This window comes from Apium graveolens, chromosome 1 (genome assembly GCF_009905375.1).
Source record: "Apium graveolens cultivar Ventura chromosome 1, ASM990537v1, whole genome shotgun sequence".
Taxonomy (NCBI): Eukaryota; Viridiplantae; Streptophyta; class Magnoliopsida; order Apiales; family Apiaceae; genus Apium; species Apium graveolens.
Genome location: NC_133647.1, coordinates 57,754,091 through 57,767,409, shown reverse-complemented (window position 1 = coordinate 57,767,409; position 13,319 = coordinate 57,754,091). Strand labels below are relative to the sequence as shown.

The 13,319-nt window shown below is 39.2% G+C and overlaps 1 non-coding gene across 1 annotated transcript; it reads left to right on the top strand.

Moving 5' to 3' along the window:
* Positions 1-10,099: 10,099 nt before the first annotated feature.
* Positions 10,100-10,206, top strand: LOC141683015 (small nucleolar RNA R71). The gene has a single exon (XR_012560062.1). It is a non-coding gene; the product is annotated as a small nucleolar RNA R71 (small nucleolar RNA).
* The last annotated feature ends 3,113 nt before the right edge of the window (positions 10,207-13,319 follow it).

The window sequence follows — 13,319 nt, the reverse complement described above, 5'->3', positions numbered from 1 at the left end:
AGGTATGCATAATTATTCTTAAATCATTATTGATATTTTTGCAAGTTGAAATACAGCCAGAAACTTAATTGATTTTTATGATTTTAATTGAAAACTTGACTAATTCAAATTCTATATCTCGACGGATGTTCATTATCCGTCGAGTTTGATCATCCGTCGAAATAGAATAGCCTAGTAAAAATCAATTACTTTTCTGGATTATTTTAAACCCGACGGATAATTGCTCTAATCTCATCCGACGAATTGTCTACATCTTAGCCGATAAAAGTACTGAACATTATCCATCGGATATACTTACAGTCTGTAAGTACATCACGACGGATACTTGACAGAATTTTGACAGTTTATTTTATTTTTAAACGGCTATTTTGGGAAATTTTGATTGGGTCTTTAATTTTTAACTTTAATTTTTATTCCATTTTAATCTGAGAATATATAAAAGCCTTACTTCAAGTTTATTTTAACTTTTATCATTCTCCATTGCAACTAACTGCTATCTTTTTCCTCAAAGCAAAATCCTCTTTCTCACTGCAAATTTCCTCACCATTAACGATGGCACCAGTAGTCAAAATCATGTCTCAGTCAGGATTCATCTATGAGAAGAACAATTTCTTAGCTCTTGTGAACAAGGAAATTCCGGAATCTAAAGATTTTCACAAAATGATAGACTTTATGAAGGAATGCAAACTCAGTTATGCCATGCTGGAATCACCCACAATCTACTGTGAAGCTGTGGAAGAAATATGGACTACTGCTGTGTACAAGTCTACTGAAAAAACCATAACTTTTACTCTTAAAATTAAGCAATTCTGCATTAACAGTGACAAAATTCAAGCATGCTTTAAGATTCCTGAGAACACCACTACTGAACCACACACATATGCTAATTTAGTTACCATGCTTCATTCTATTGGCTACGCTCTTCCTATCTATTAGGGCTAAACACACGCTAATAATTCACGCAAGTATACGCGTTCGCAAGTAATATAGATTTTTTTCTAGTTTGTTCCCATAGAGACTGGCGTTGGTTAATTATGTAATTTATGCACCTATGCACTGATGATATGGTTATTATCCAATGCTAAGACGATAACAATTTGGGTTGTTTATACTACGAATTAAACTAATGATTATAACTAAGAGAGTAAAGAGATTTGAATATTATATGAGACAAATGTGGGATTCTAACTTCATTAATTACTTCATTCAATAGCCTTATTGTTCTTAACCTTAACATGCAATGGTGATGACACTAATTAGATAACACGAAACTGCTAATGGCCAACTTTCATTGCACGAATAACATACTACCAGACATCCACAAAAGAGATAGAAGCTGAATAGACACCAATTATATTGAGACCCTATATGTCTATAGAATTTGACAACATAAAGGATTAAAGCACAAGTTATCTATCATGATTACACAGGGCAAGTAAGATGGGTAAAATTACCTACGAATCATGCATAACAATAACACATGAACTTATGCTAGCATGACAAGTTCTAAATCCTTAAATTCACTGTCGCTTCATTAAGAATTAACACATTATCTTACAAGTTCGCGACTCTTATAAGACGAATAAGCACAACCAATACTAGGTTATCATACAGTCACCATACACTAAGGCATATAAACAATTTAACTAAAGAAATCCATAAATAAATCCGCTAGAACCCCATGATAACGATTATCCCATAATCGGACTCATCATCAACGTGGGTTCCGATGAAAGCATGGTATAATAAACATAGTCTTTATACTTAAATAACAAAACCAAGTATGAAACAAGAGTAAAGGTTAACAAGTAAGAAAACTAGCATCCAAGTTACAACTTAGAACAAAGATTCACAAGTAAAAATAAGATCTTCTTCATCTTTGTTGAACCCGTGCTAAAACGGTCTTCTTACGGCTCTCCTTGCGCTATGGTACGTCTCTCTATGAAACATCCTTATTTGAATATATATAGCAGCCCTTTGCAATCTGGAAGTCTTCCCACTTAGAATCGAATTAGAATCAGGATTCATATTTTTTACATCGGCGCGGCCGCACGCTATCACAGCGAGGGCGCGCTGCCTTTCTGGAATCTTGGTGCGGCCGCGCGCTATCACAGCGCGGGCGCGCCGTCCTTCTGGGAAAAACTCAAATTTCATCTTTTTCCTTGTTGCTTCGAACCGACTTTCCACAAGCTTTTATTCCAACACCACCTTGACACCAAATTAGCACCAAAACAATGCTAATTCACCTGATTACCTAAATAATGTCTGAAATGCAAAAACACTAGAAAACACATTAAAACACTTAACAACTTAAGCACAAATGCATCAATTCAAAGCTTATTAGAGCATAATAAAGTGTCATAAATGCCACTCAACATACCCCCAAACTTGAATCGATGCTTGTCCTCAAGCATAAACAGACTCAAAGAACAAGAAACATAAATGCATGAATACAACTATATGAATGTAATGATACCAATAGAATAACTCAACCACTCAACTACCAACATATCAACTAATGTAGTTACTTGCATAAAGATCAATTAAATTATACAAATAAACTTACAAACTAGAGACGTGCGTCTGTGCAGATGCTTACAGATATACTATCGTAAATAGATCAACAATCATGACTCACTATTCATCAAGGCAATCGCAAGGTTATAAATAAAATAAAAAGCTAGACTCAAAATAACTTATAACACTTCAATTCTTATATTGGAGTTTTATACGGATTCATGCTATTATTCAAAACAAAACAACACATATATGCTTATTTGACCGTGCAATGAGTGAGGTCCACAAAAGACTTATACAATAGTACCCATGTAGCGAGCGTTAGTTAGCGGATCCCAGACTATAAAAGCCGTAGGTCACTAGGCACAAAGTCCCCTAAGAACTTAATAACTCGAGTACTAAAGAGCCCACTCGTGATCAATTATACATAACACTTATTCTTTTTTTTTTCTTTTTTCCTTTCTTTTCTCTTTTTTTTTCTTTTTTTTTCAATTTCTAAATGAGTGCGTTTCGCTCCATCTCGTTCAACCCTAGACTACTCATATAAATATGAGCTAGCTACTAGCCATTTGACACCTAGCCATAACAACTAGCAATAAAATCCAATTTTTCTCCAATTTTTAAAAATCCATTTTATTTTATTATTAAGATAATATCCTAAATTTTAAATATAAACATGCGATTAAACCTCGACAAACAAACAAACCATGATCATGATCTAGCACTTAAGCAACCTATAAGACTTAGTGAAATACAATTGTCTCTAGCATGCAAATCAACTTAATATGACTTAACATCTCTAAACACGACATCACTACACTAGCATCAATATCACAAGTCAACTGGAAAAATTATTTAAGGGATCACGTTATAATACAAATGCATGAACTATATGAACAAACTAACATAAAAACTACCAAAAATAATTGCCAAAAACTACATGGAAAAATATGCAAACTATATGAACTAAACTATCATGAATATGCAACTATATGAGACTCACACAAACATATTCCTTCAACTACTACCCCCAAACTTAAAATATTCACTGTCCTCAGTGAAGGTAATATTAAGGAATTCAGGCATACCTAATCAGAATCAGGCTCCTCACTCTCAACGGGTCGAGTGTTAGGTGTGTCAGGAGGTAGATACACAGAATCCTCACCAAAAACTGGCCACCGGATATCAACACCGGTGGCTCTAAAAGCTGTCCCCAATGCTTGGGTGAGATCTCGTGTGAACCTGCTGTGGATGTCATGCATCACATCCATCCTTCTCGCCAGACACATATACCGCATACTGCTCAAGCCAGCTCCCATATCAGCTCATTCCTCCTCCTCATGTGCCTGTTATGATGGTCCTCCCTCATCTCCTACCTGAGATCTCCATGTAGTCCTGCTTGCATGAGTGGCACCAGCAGCTGGCCTCCTACCAGGTAGGAGGTCATAAGAATACCCAAGCCCCTTCAGATTGGGCTTGCCTCCATCCCATTCTTGCATTATAGCCAAAATAGTGCTATCGATAGGAGCACTCGGGAGCTGCAACTGCTCGTGTGTGGGCCAATGAACACCAACTGCCACGCACAGCTTCGTCACCACGGACGTATACGGAATAGACCCCGTAGTACTCCCCCTCAAGAACTTCAGAATCCCCTGATAGATAACCATCCCTAAATCTATATAATCGCCCTGAAGAATGCCCCATAACAGCCGTGCACGCTCCACAGTAATCTCATGCACATGCGAAGATGGCATGATGTTAGCACATATAAAAGCGTTCCATGCACGGGCAAAACTGTTCATGCTGGAAACCGGAAATATAGAATATACGGTCGTGCCCTTCTTGATCTTCCAGTGAGTATTGGGCTGGCATAGAGTAGCAACAATAAGATCCAGATCAAAGTCCTCTGAAGTCTTATCGTTCCAGGTGTCCTGCCCGGGCTTCCTCACGGGCTGCTCAATCACAGTCCTGATAGCCTCTGCACTATACTCCACTGTCCTCCCTCGAACCACCGTGAAGCCATTCTTCTCGGCCTTGGCATTCACATAAAACTCGCGAACAACACTCATAGGCACAGCAGTAGGTGCCTCGCAAATAGGAACCCAGCCCATCTCAAGAATCATCTCCAACTGCTGACCATCCTTCTCTGATGGCAGAAAACCTCGCTCCTTAATGATTGGCTTCGAAAGAAGCCTAGTATACTCCGCTTTAGCCTCGGGAGTAGAGAACCTCAACCTTACACCACCCACAATTGATGAATCGGTGGTGCTGCTGCTGACTTGTGTTCTTTGTCTCTTGGGTGCCATTGGAAGTGAGTAGAGAGAATAAGAGTTATGTTTGAGAGAGAATTTATGTTTGAGATTTTGTGAATTGGTGAAGAAGTTTGTGTATGGGGTATATGTATATATAGGTGGTGAAAAGAAAATTATATATGGAATAGAAGTGGGATTTGATTATAGGAATAATGGGAGTAATGGGTTTGATTTCGAGAGGGAATTATGGGATGTGGGGGAGTAAAATTCGGATGGGAATTGATTTTGGAACAAAATTCCCGTTTCCCCCTTAACTGCCTTTTATTTTTTTCCAGAGTCGGGGCACGGCGCGGGCCGCGCTGAGACGGCGCAGGCGCACGCTACTTCTGCCAAATCGGCACAGCCGCGCGCTGTAAACAGCGTGGTCGCACGCTGTAACACCACGGGCGCGTCGTGCTTCTGTGAAATCAGCGCGGTCGCGCGCTAGGACAACGCGGGCGCGCCAAGCTTCTGAAGTCAGTCCTGAATTTTTTCCTTTTTCTTATTTTTTTGTGATTTTCTCTTTTCTTCTTGCTTCCTCTACTTACTAATGTACAACAAACTTGGGTTGCCTCCCAAGAAGCGCTTGCTTTACATCATTAGCTTGACGTAAAACTTGAGATCAAACGGACAATAAAATGGCACTAACCACCTCGTGGTTCACCGTGTCACCATAGTAATGCTTCAACCTCTGACCATTAACCTTGAATGCTTGGCCTGAATCATTCTCTAAAATTTCCACCGCTCCATGTGGAAATACAGTTTTGACAATAAACAGCCCTAACCATCTTGACTTTAACTTTCAAGGAAAAAGACGGAGACGAGAGTTGAAAAAAAGAACTTGCTGCCCCGGCACAAATGATTTGAGCACTAGACCCCTATCGTGCCACCTCTTGACTTTCTCCTTGTACATTTTGTTGTTCTCATAAGCTTGAAGTCGAAACTCATCGAGCTCATTCAATTGAACCATCCTCTTCTTTCCAGCTGCATCCAAATCCAGATTCAACTTCTTCAAAGCCCAATATGACTTATGCTCTAACTCTACCGGCAAATGACACCCCTTACCATAAACCAACTGATACGGCGACATACCTAGCGGAGTCTTGTATACTATTCTATAAGCCCAAACAGCTTCATCAAGCTTCAAAGACCAATATTTTCTTGATGGACACACAACCTTTTCTAAAATGCGCTTGATCTCTCTGTTAGATACCTCGTCTTGACCATTTATATGAGGATGGTAAGCCGCAGCAATGCGATGATTCACATCGTACCTTTACATCATCACAGTGAACTTGTGGTTACAAAAATGCGACTCCTCATCAGTGATTATGACTCTCGGAGTTCCAAATCTATTAAATATATGCTTGTGAAGAAAATTAAGCACTACCTTCACATCGTTCATTCGCAACGCCTTAACTTCAACCCATTTCGACACATAATCAACCGCCAACAAGATATACTGATTGTTACAAGCTGAGACAAATTGCTCTATGAAGTCAATTCCCCAAACATCAAAGACTTCGAACTCGAGAAGCACATTAAGAGGCATCTTATCCCTTTTAGACATATTCCCCACTCGTTGACATCGATCACATTTCAAAATGAACTGATGAGTATATTTGAACAAAGTTGGCCAAAAGAATCATGCTTGAAGAATACAAGATGTTGTCTTTTCTCCACCATAATGTCCTCCATAAGCCGTTGAGTGGAAATCTCGCAAGATCCCACTGTTTCGCTTAAGGAATACATCTCGATGATTTGGTCAGCTCCTTGGCGAAAAAGAAACAGCTCATCCCACATATACCACTTCACCTCATGTAGAAACTTCTTCCTTTGAGCGAAAGTCAACTCTGGAGGCATGATGTTACTCACAAGATAGTTCACAATATCTGTAAACCACGGTTCTTCTGCTTGCACTCCAAATAACTGCTCATCGGGAAAAGACTCATTAATCAAAGACTTATCTTGTGAAGTAGCAATTGGATCCTCTAAACGTGAGAGATGATCGGTGACTTGATTCTCAGTCCCTTTTCTATCCTTGATCTCTAACTCAAACTCCTGAAGTAAAAGAACCCATTGAATCAACCTTGGCTTTGAGTCCTTCTTCGAGACGAGATATCAAATTGCTGCGTGATCAGTGAAAACTGTCACCTTCGTCCCAAGTAGATATGATCAATATTTCTCAAAACCATAGACGATAGCCAAAAGTTCTTTCTCAGTAGTGGTGTAATTCAGTTGAGCACCACTAAGAGTCTTACTAGCATAGTAGACTACATAAAATATGTTATTCTTGCGTTGCCCAAGAACTGCTCCAACTGCATAGTCGCTTGCATCACACATCATTTAAAATGGTTCAAACCAATCAGGTGCAGTTATAATAGGTGCCGTAATCAAGCTCTTCTTTAATGTCTCAAAAGCAGCAAGGCACTCGTCATCAAACTTGAAAGTAACGTCTTTCTCTAGCAAATTGCACAACGGCTTCGAAATCTTCGAGAAGTCTTTGATGAAACATCTATAGAAACCCGCATGACCAAGAAAACTGCGAGTTCCCTTAACATATATGGGTGGAGGAAGATTTTCGATCACCCCCGCCTTGGCTTTGTCCACCTCAAGCCCCTTGCTAGAAACCTTGTGCCCAAGAATGATGCCTTGGCAAACCATAAAATGACATTTCTCCCAATTAAGAACCAAGTTGGTCTCAATGCACCTTTTCAATACTAACCCCAGATTATGCAAGCATTCATCGTAGGAAGTTCCAAAGACCGAGAAATCATCCATGAACACTTCTACGTTATTTCCAATCATGTCAGAGAAGATAGCCACCATACATCTCTAAAAAGTGGCTGGCGCTCCACATAGCCCAAAAGAAACTCTTCGGAATGTAAAAGTGCCGAAAGGACATGTGAACATAGTCTTCTCTTGAACTTATGAAGTGATACAAATCTGATTATATCCCGAATAGTCATCCAAAAGACAATAGTAATCATGCCCAGCCAATCTATCAAGCATCTGATCAATGAAAGGAAGAGGGAAGTGATCCTTCCTTGTAGCCTTGTTCAGCTTCCTATAATCCATGCAAACTCTCCACCCCGTGACTGTTTGTATCGGAATAAGCTTATTTTTCTCATTAGCCACCACAGTGATACCACCTTTCTTTGGCACACACTGAATGTTCACCCATGAACTATCAGAAATAGGATAGATAATTCATGCATCTAGCCACTTGAGAATTTCCTTCTTCACAACCTCTTTCATGATCGGATTTAGCCTTCTCTGTTGCTTAACAGTAGGCTTGCTTCCTTCCTCTAGCAGAATTTTATGCATACAATAAGAAGGGCTGATTCCCTTGATATCTGCTATAGTCCAACCAATTGCCGATTTGAACTCTCTAAGAAGCCTCAATAGCTTTTCCTCATCAGTACCTGAAAGGTCAGATGCAATAATAACAGGCAAAGTAGATGCCTCACCTAAAAATGCATACCTTAAGTGTTCAGGTAAAGGCTTAAACTCAAGAGTAGGAGCTTTCTCAATTGATGGATTGAGGCGTTTCAGAGAAATTTTGAACTCCTCTAATCTAAGAGATTCAAAAGGCATATCCATCTTTCGCTTCCAGGGAGAAGCATTCAAATATTGCAAGTGCTCATCACCCTTGTCATCTTCACTATCAGAATTCCCCAATAAGGCCTTCTCTAAAGCATCAGACCTTAGCAAATGATCGAGTTCATAATTAACCACAGTATCGACCATTTCCACCTTAAAACACTCCTCATTTTTTGCAGGGAATTTCATGGCATTGAACACATGAAGGTTCGGCCCGTAGCCAAGAAAGGTCTTCCCAAGATTATGGGAATCTTCTTATCCTCCTCGAAATCAAGAATTACAAAATCGGCAGAAAAATGAGTTTATCCACCTTAACCAAGACATCCTCCACAATACCTCGTGGATATGTAATAGAACGATCGGCCAACTGCAAAGTCATGTATATAGGCTTTGGATCAGGCAAGTCCAACTTTTTGAAGATTGACAATGGCATCAGATTGATGCTAGCTCCCAAGTCGCATAGACATTTATCAAATTACACATTTCCAATGGTATAAGGAATAGTGAAGCTTCCAGGATCTTTGAGCTTCAGAGGCAATTTCTGTAGCAACACAGCACTGTATTCCTCCGTGAGAGCAACAATCTCTAAGTTATCAAGCTTCACCTTCCTAGAGAGAATACCTTTCATGAATTTCGTGTAACTAGGCATCTACTCAAGAGCTTCAGCGAAAGGTATATTGATGTGAAGTTTCTTGAACACCTCTAGAAACTTCACAAACTGCTTATCCAGTTTCTTCTTCTACATCCTCTTAGGAAAAGAAGGTGGAGGATAGATCTGTTTCCCCCCTATATTACCCTCAATAGGAATGTGCTCAACAGTAGTCTTCCTTGGTTCCACTTTGGCTTCCTTCTGCACTTCTTCTTCATCAGCCTCCACTTCAGAAATTGGAGTTTTAGCTACTTCAGGATTCACAACCTTACCAGACCTCAATGTGATTGCTTTAACATGCTCCTGAGCTTCCTTCTTGCCTGGAACTTCAGTATCGCTTGGAAGCGTGCCAGGTTGGCGGTTTAGTAATGAATTCGCAATTTACCCAATTTGATTCTCCAAGGTCTTGATAGAGACAGCTTGGCTCTTGCACATGAGTCTCAACTCCTCCAATTCAGATTTTTCATTAGCTTGAGGTAACTGCTGAACTTGAAGTTGTTGCTTCAGGGCAAATTGCGGTTGCTGAAAACCAGAAGGGTTATATTGCCTTGTTGTATATGGCTGATAAGATTGTTGCATCGCATTCTGATTGTTGCTCCAGTTGAAGTTAGGATGATTGCGGTTGTTCAGATGATAAGTGGCTGGAGCTTGTTGTTGTGATCCCTGAAAGTTGCTCACAAATTGAGCTGATTCGCTAGAAATAGCACACTGCTCAGTTTCATGTGCTCCCGCACAAAGTTCACAAACACTAGTAATCTGATTAACTCCATAATTAGCCAAAGAGTCCACTTTCATCGTCAAAGCTTGTAGTTGAGCAGCTATAGCAGTAGCTTGATCCACTTCCAGAATTCCTGCTACCTTTCCTTGCAACATTCTTTGCGTAGGATTATGGTATTCATTGGCTTCCATTAGCTCAATCGACTCATAAGCTTCATTGTAGCTTTTAGCCCATAAGGCTCCACCAGATGCTGCATCAAGCATAGGTCTAGAATGTGCACCTAGACCATTATAGAAACAGTTTATGATCATCCAATCAGGCATGTCGTGGTGTAGGCACTTCCTTAGCATCTCCTTGTATTGATCCCAAGCCTCACACAGAGATTCACCAGTTTGCTAAGCAAACTGAGTAAGAGCATTCCTGATTACAGCAGTCTTCGCTATATGAAAGAATTTAGTGAGAAACTTTTGAGCATGATCCTGCCATTTGGTGATAGACCCTAGTGGTAGAGAATGTAATCAACACTTCGCTTTGTCCCTCAAAGAGAATGATAATAGTCGCAGCTTAATGGCATCTTCAAACACATCGTTGAACTTGAAGGTGTCACAGATCTCGATGAAATCCTTGATGTGCATATTTGGATCTTCAGTAGGATTACCCCAAAACTGAACTGAGTTATGTATCATCTGAATCGTGCTCGACTTGATCTCAAAAGTGTTAGCCTTGATGGCTGGCCTGATGATGCTTGACTGAATGTCATTGATCTTAGGCTTAAAAAGTCCATTAAAGCCTTAGAATTATCTGCTTGATCCTCCATCTCTAATAAAGGTGGTTCTTCAATTTTCTCTTTTTCGGCTACTTTCTCTTCGTTCTTAAAATCTTCCCCACGATCTACTACAACTTCTTCCTCGTCTTTTTCCAGAATTCTCCTACAAACTCGTTAACGCCTTTACATAAACGATCGCTAGATTACCTGAAATACAACAAGAAAAAAAGAGAGTATGTAATTAACAATGTCCTAGTCAATGAACTTTAACGATCACTGATGACAAACACATAAACTAAAAGTTAACACTGCAGTCCCCGGCAGCGGCGCCAAAAACTTGTTAGGGCTAAACACGCGCTAATAATTCACACAAGTATACGTGTTCGCAAGTAATACATAATCTTTTCTAGTTCGTTCCCACAGAGACTGGCGTTGGTTAAATATGTAATTTATGCACCTATGCACCGATGATATGGTTATTATCCAATGCTAAGACGATAACAATTTGGGTTGTTTATACTACGAAAACTAATGATTATAACTAAGAGAGTAAAGCGATTTGTATATTATATGAGACAAATATAGGATTTTAACTTCATTAATTACTTCATTTAATAGCCTTATTGTTCTTAACCTTAGCATGCAATGGTGATGACACTAATCAGATAACACGAAACTACTAATCACCAACTTTCGTTACACGAATAACATACTACTAGACATCCGCAAAAGAGATAGAAGCTGAATAGACACCAATTATATTGAGACCTTATATGTTTATTGAATTTGACAACATCAAGGTTTAAAGCACAAGTTATCTATCATGATTGCATATGACAAGTAAGATGGGTAAAATTACCTACGAATCATGCATAACAATAACACATGAACCTATGCTAGCATGGCAAGTTCTAAATCCTTAAATTCACTGTCGCTTCATTAAGAATTAACACTCTATCTTACAAGTTCGCGATTCTTATAAGACGAATAAGCACAACCAATACTAGGTTATCATACAATCACCACACACTAAGTCATATAAATAATTTAACTAAATAAATCCATAAATAAATCCGCTAGAACCCCATAATAACGATTAGCCCATAATCGGACTCATCATCAACGTGGGTTCCGATGAAAGTATGGTATAATAAATATAGTATTTATACTTAAATAACAAAACCAAGTACGAAACAAGAGTAAAGGTTCACAAGTAAGAAAACTAGCATCCAAGTTACAACTTAATAAAAAGATTCACAAGTAAAAATAAGATCTTCTTCATCTTCATTGAATCCGTGCTAAAACGGTATTCTTACAGCTCTCCTTGTGCTCTGGTACATCTCTCTATGAAAACGTCCTTATTTGAATATATATAGCTTTCCTTTGCAATCTGGAAGTCTCCCCACTTAGAATCGAATTAGAATCAGGATTCATATTTTTCGCACCGGCGCGGCCGCGGGCTATCACAGCGCGGGCGCGCCGTCCTTCTGGGAAAAACTCAAATTTCATCTTTTTCCTTGCTGCTTCGAACCGGCTTTCCACGAGCTTTTATTCCAACACCACCTTGACACCAAATTAGCACCAAAAAAATGCTAATTCACCTGAATACCTAGATAATGCCTAAAATGCAAAAACACTAGAAAACACATTAAACACTTAACAACTTGAGCACAAATGCATCAATTCGAAGCTTATTAGTGCATAATAAAGTGTCATAAATGCCACTCAACACTATCACTAAGTTAAGTGAGATTAGAAGGCTAGGTCTTAGGAAAGAATGGAGTTATTTGTGTGATGTAGTTACCAAAGTGTTTTCTGGTTAGGTAAGTAATTTTGATCCTGTCAACATTGCCATGCTCAATATGCTTTACATGATAGTTACTAATAAGTAATATAATTTCAGTGATATGATCATGTTTGAGTTAGGCTACAAGTTAGGGGAAATTAAAAAGAGAGCTAAAAATATTTATTATGCTAGATTCTTTATCATTCTTGCTAACCATCTTATTGAGGATATTGTTATTGAGAACCCAACCAACAAATTGGATTATTGGGTTCAAGAAAAGAGAGTGATTGCAGATCTTAATAGAGCAAATCATCACAAAGAGGTGCCCCTTTTCTATTTTCCAATAATGGAGGGCCCTCAGGCAAGTGAGGTAAGCACCACTGTCTCTACTATTCCTACTTCCAAAATTTCTTTTCCTTTGAGTGTGGATATGGCATCTGTGTCAATGACCCAATAGATGCCTACTCAAGCCACCAAAACAAATTCCAAATCCAAAACAAAGAAAACCCCCTCTAGTTTCTCTCAAAAGAATCCATTTGCAAAATCTACCAAAACTAAAGAAGGGAGTGTGAAGGGTTATAAGGTAGGTGAGGGACAGGGTGAACTTCAAAGAAACCCCAAGAATAAGGATGGAAAGGTGAGTGTACCTAAGCCTAGCCACACCACAGTTTCCCAACAAACTATGGTGATTAATAAGGAAATCAGCACAACTCTAGTTTCATCCTCCCAAAAGGATGCTACTATTGAAACAATCTCCCAACCAGGAGCACATGCCAAGAGGGTAAGGGACACAAGTTCACCCAAACTTATGCCAGAAAGAAGAGATCTAAAACCATTGGGGATGCACAGGGAACACACGTAATTCAAACTACAGCTAAAGACTCAGTCACTGTACCATCTCAAATTCAGTTTGATGTGGCTCCAATAAATGTGGAGTCACAGCCAAAATCTTTAATCATAGAAGCACCACAAACACCAAACTCTCCCAC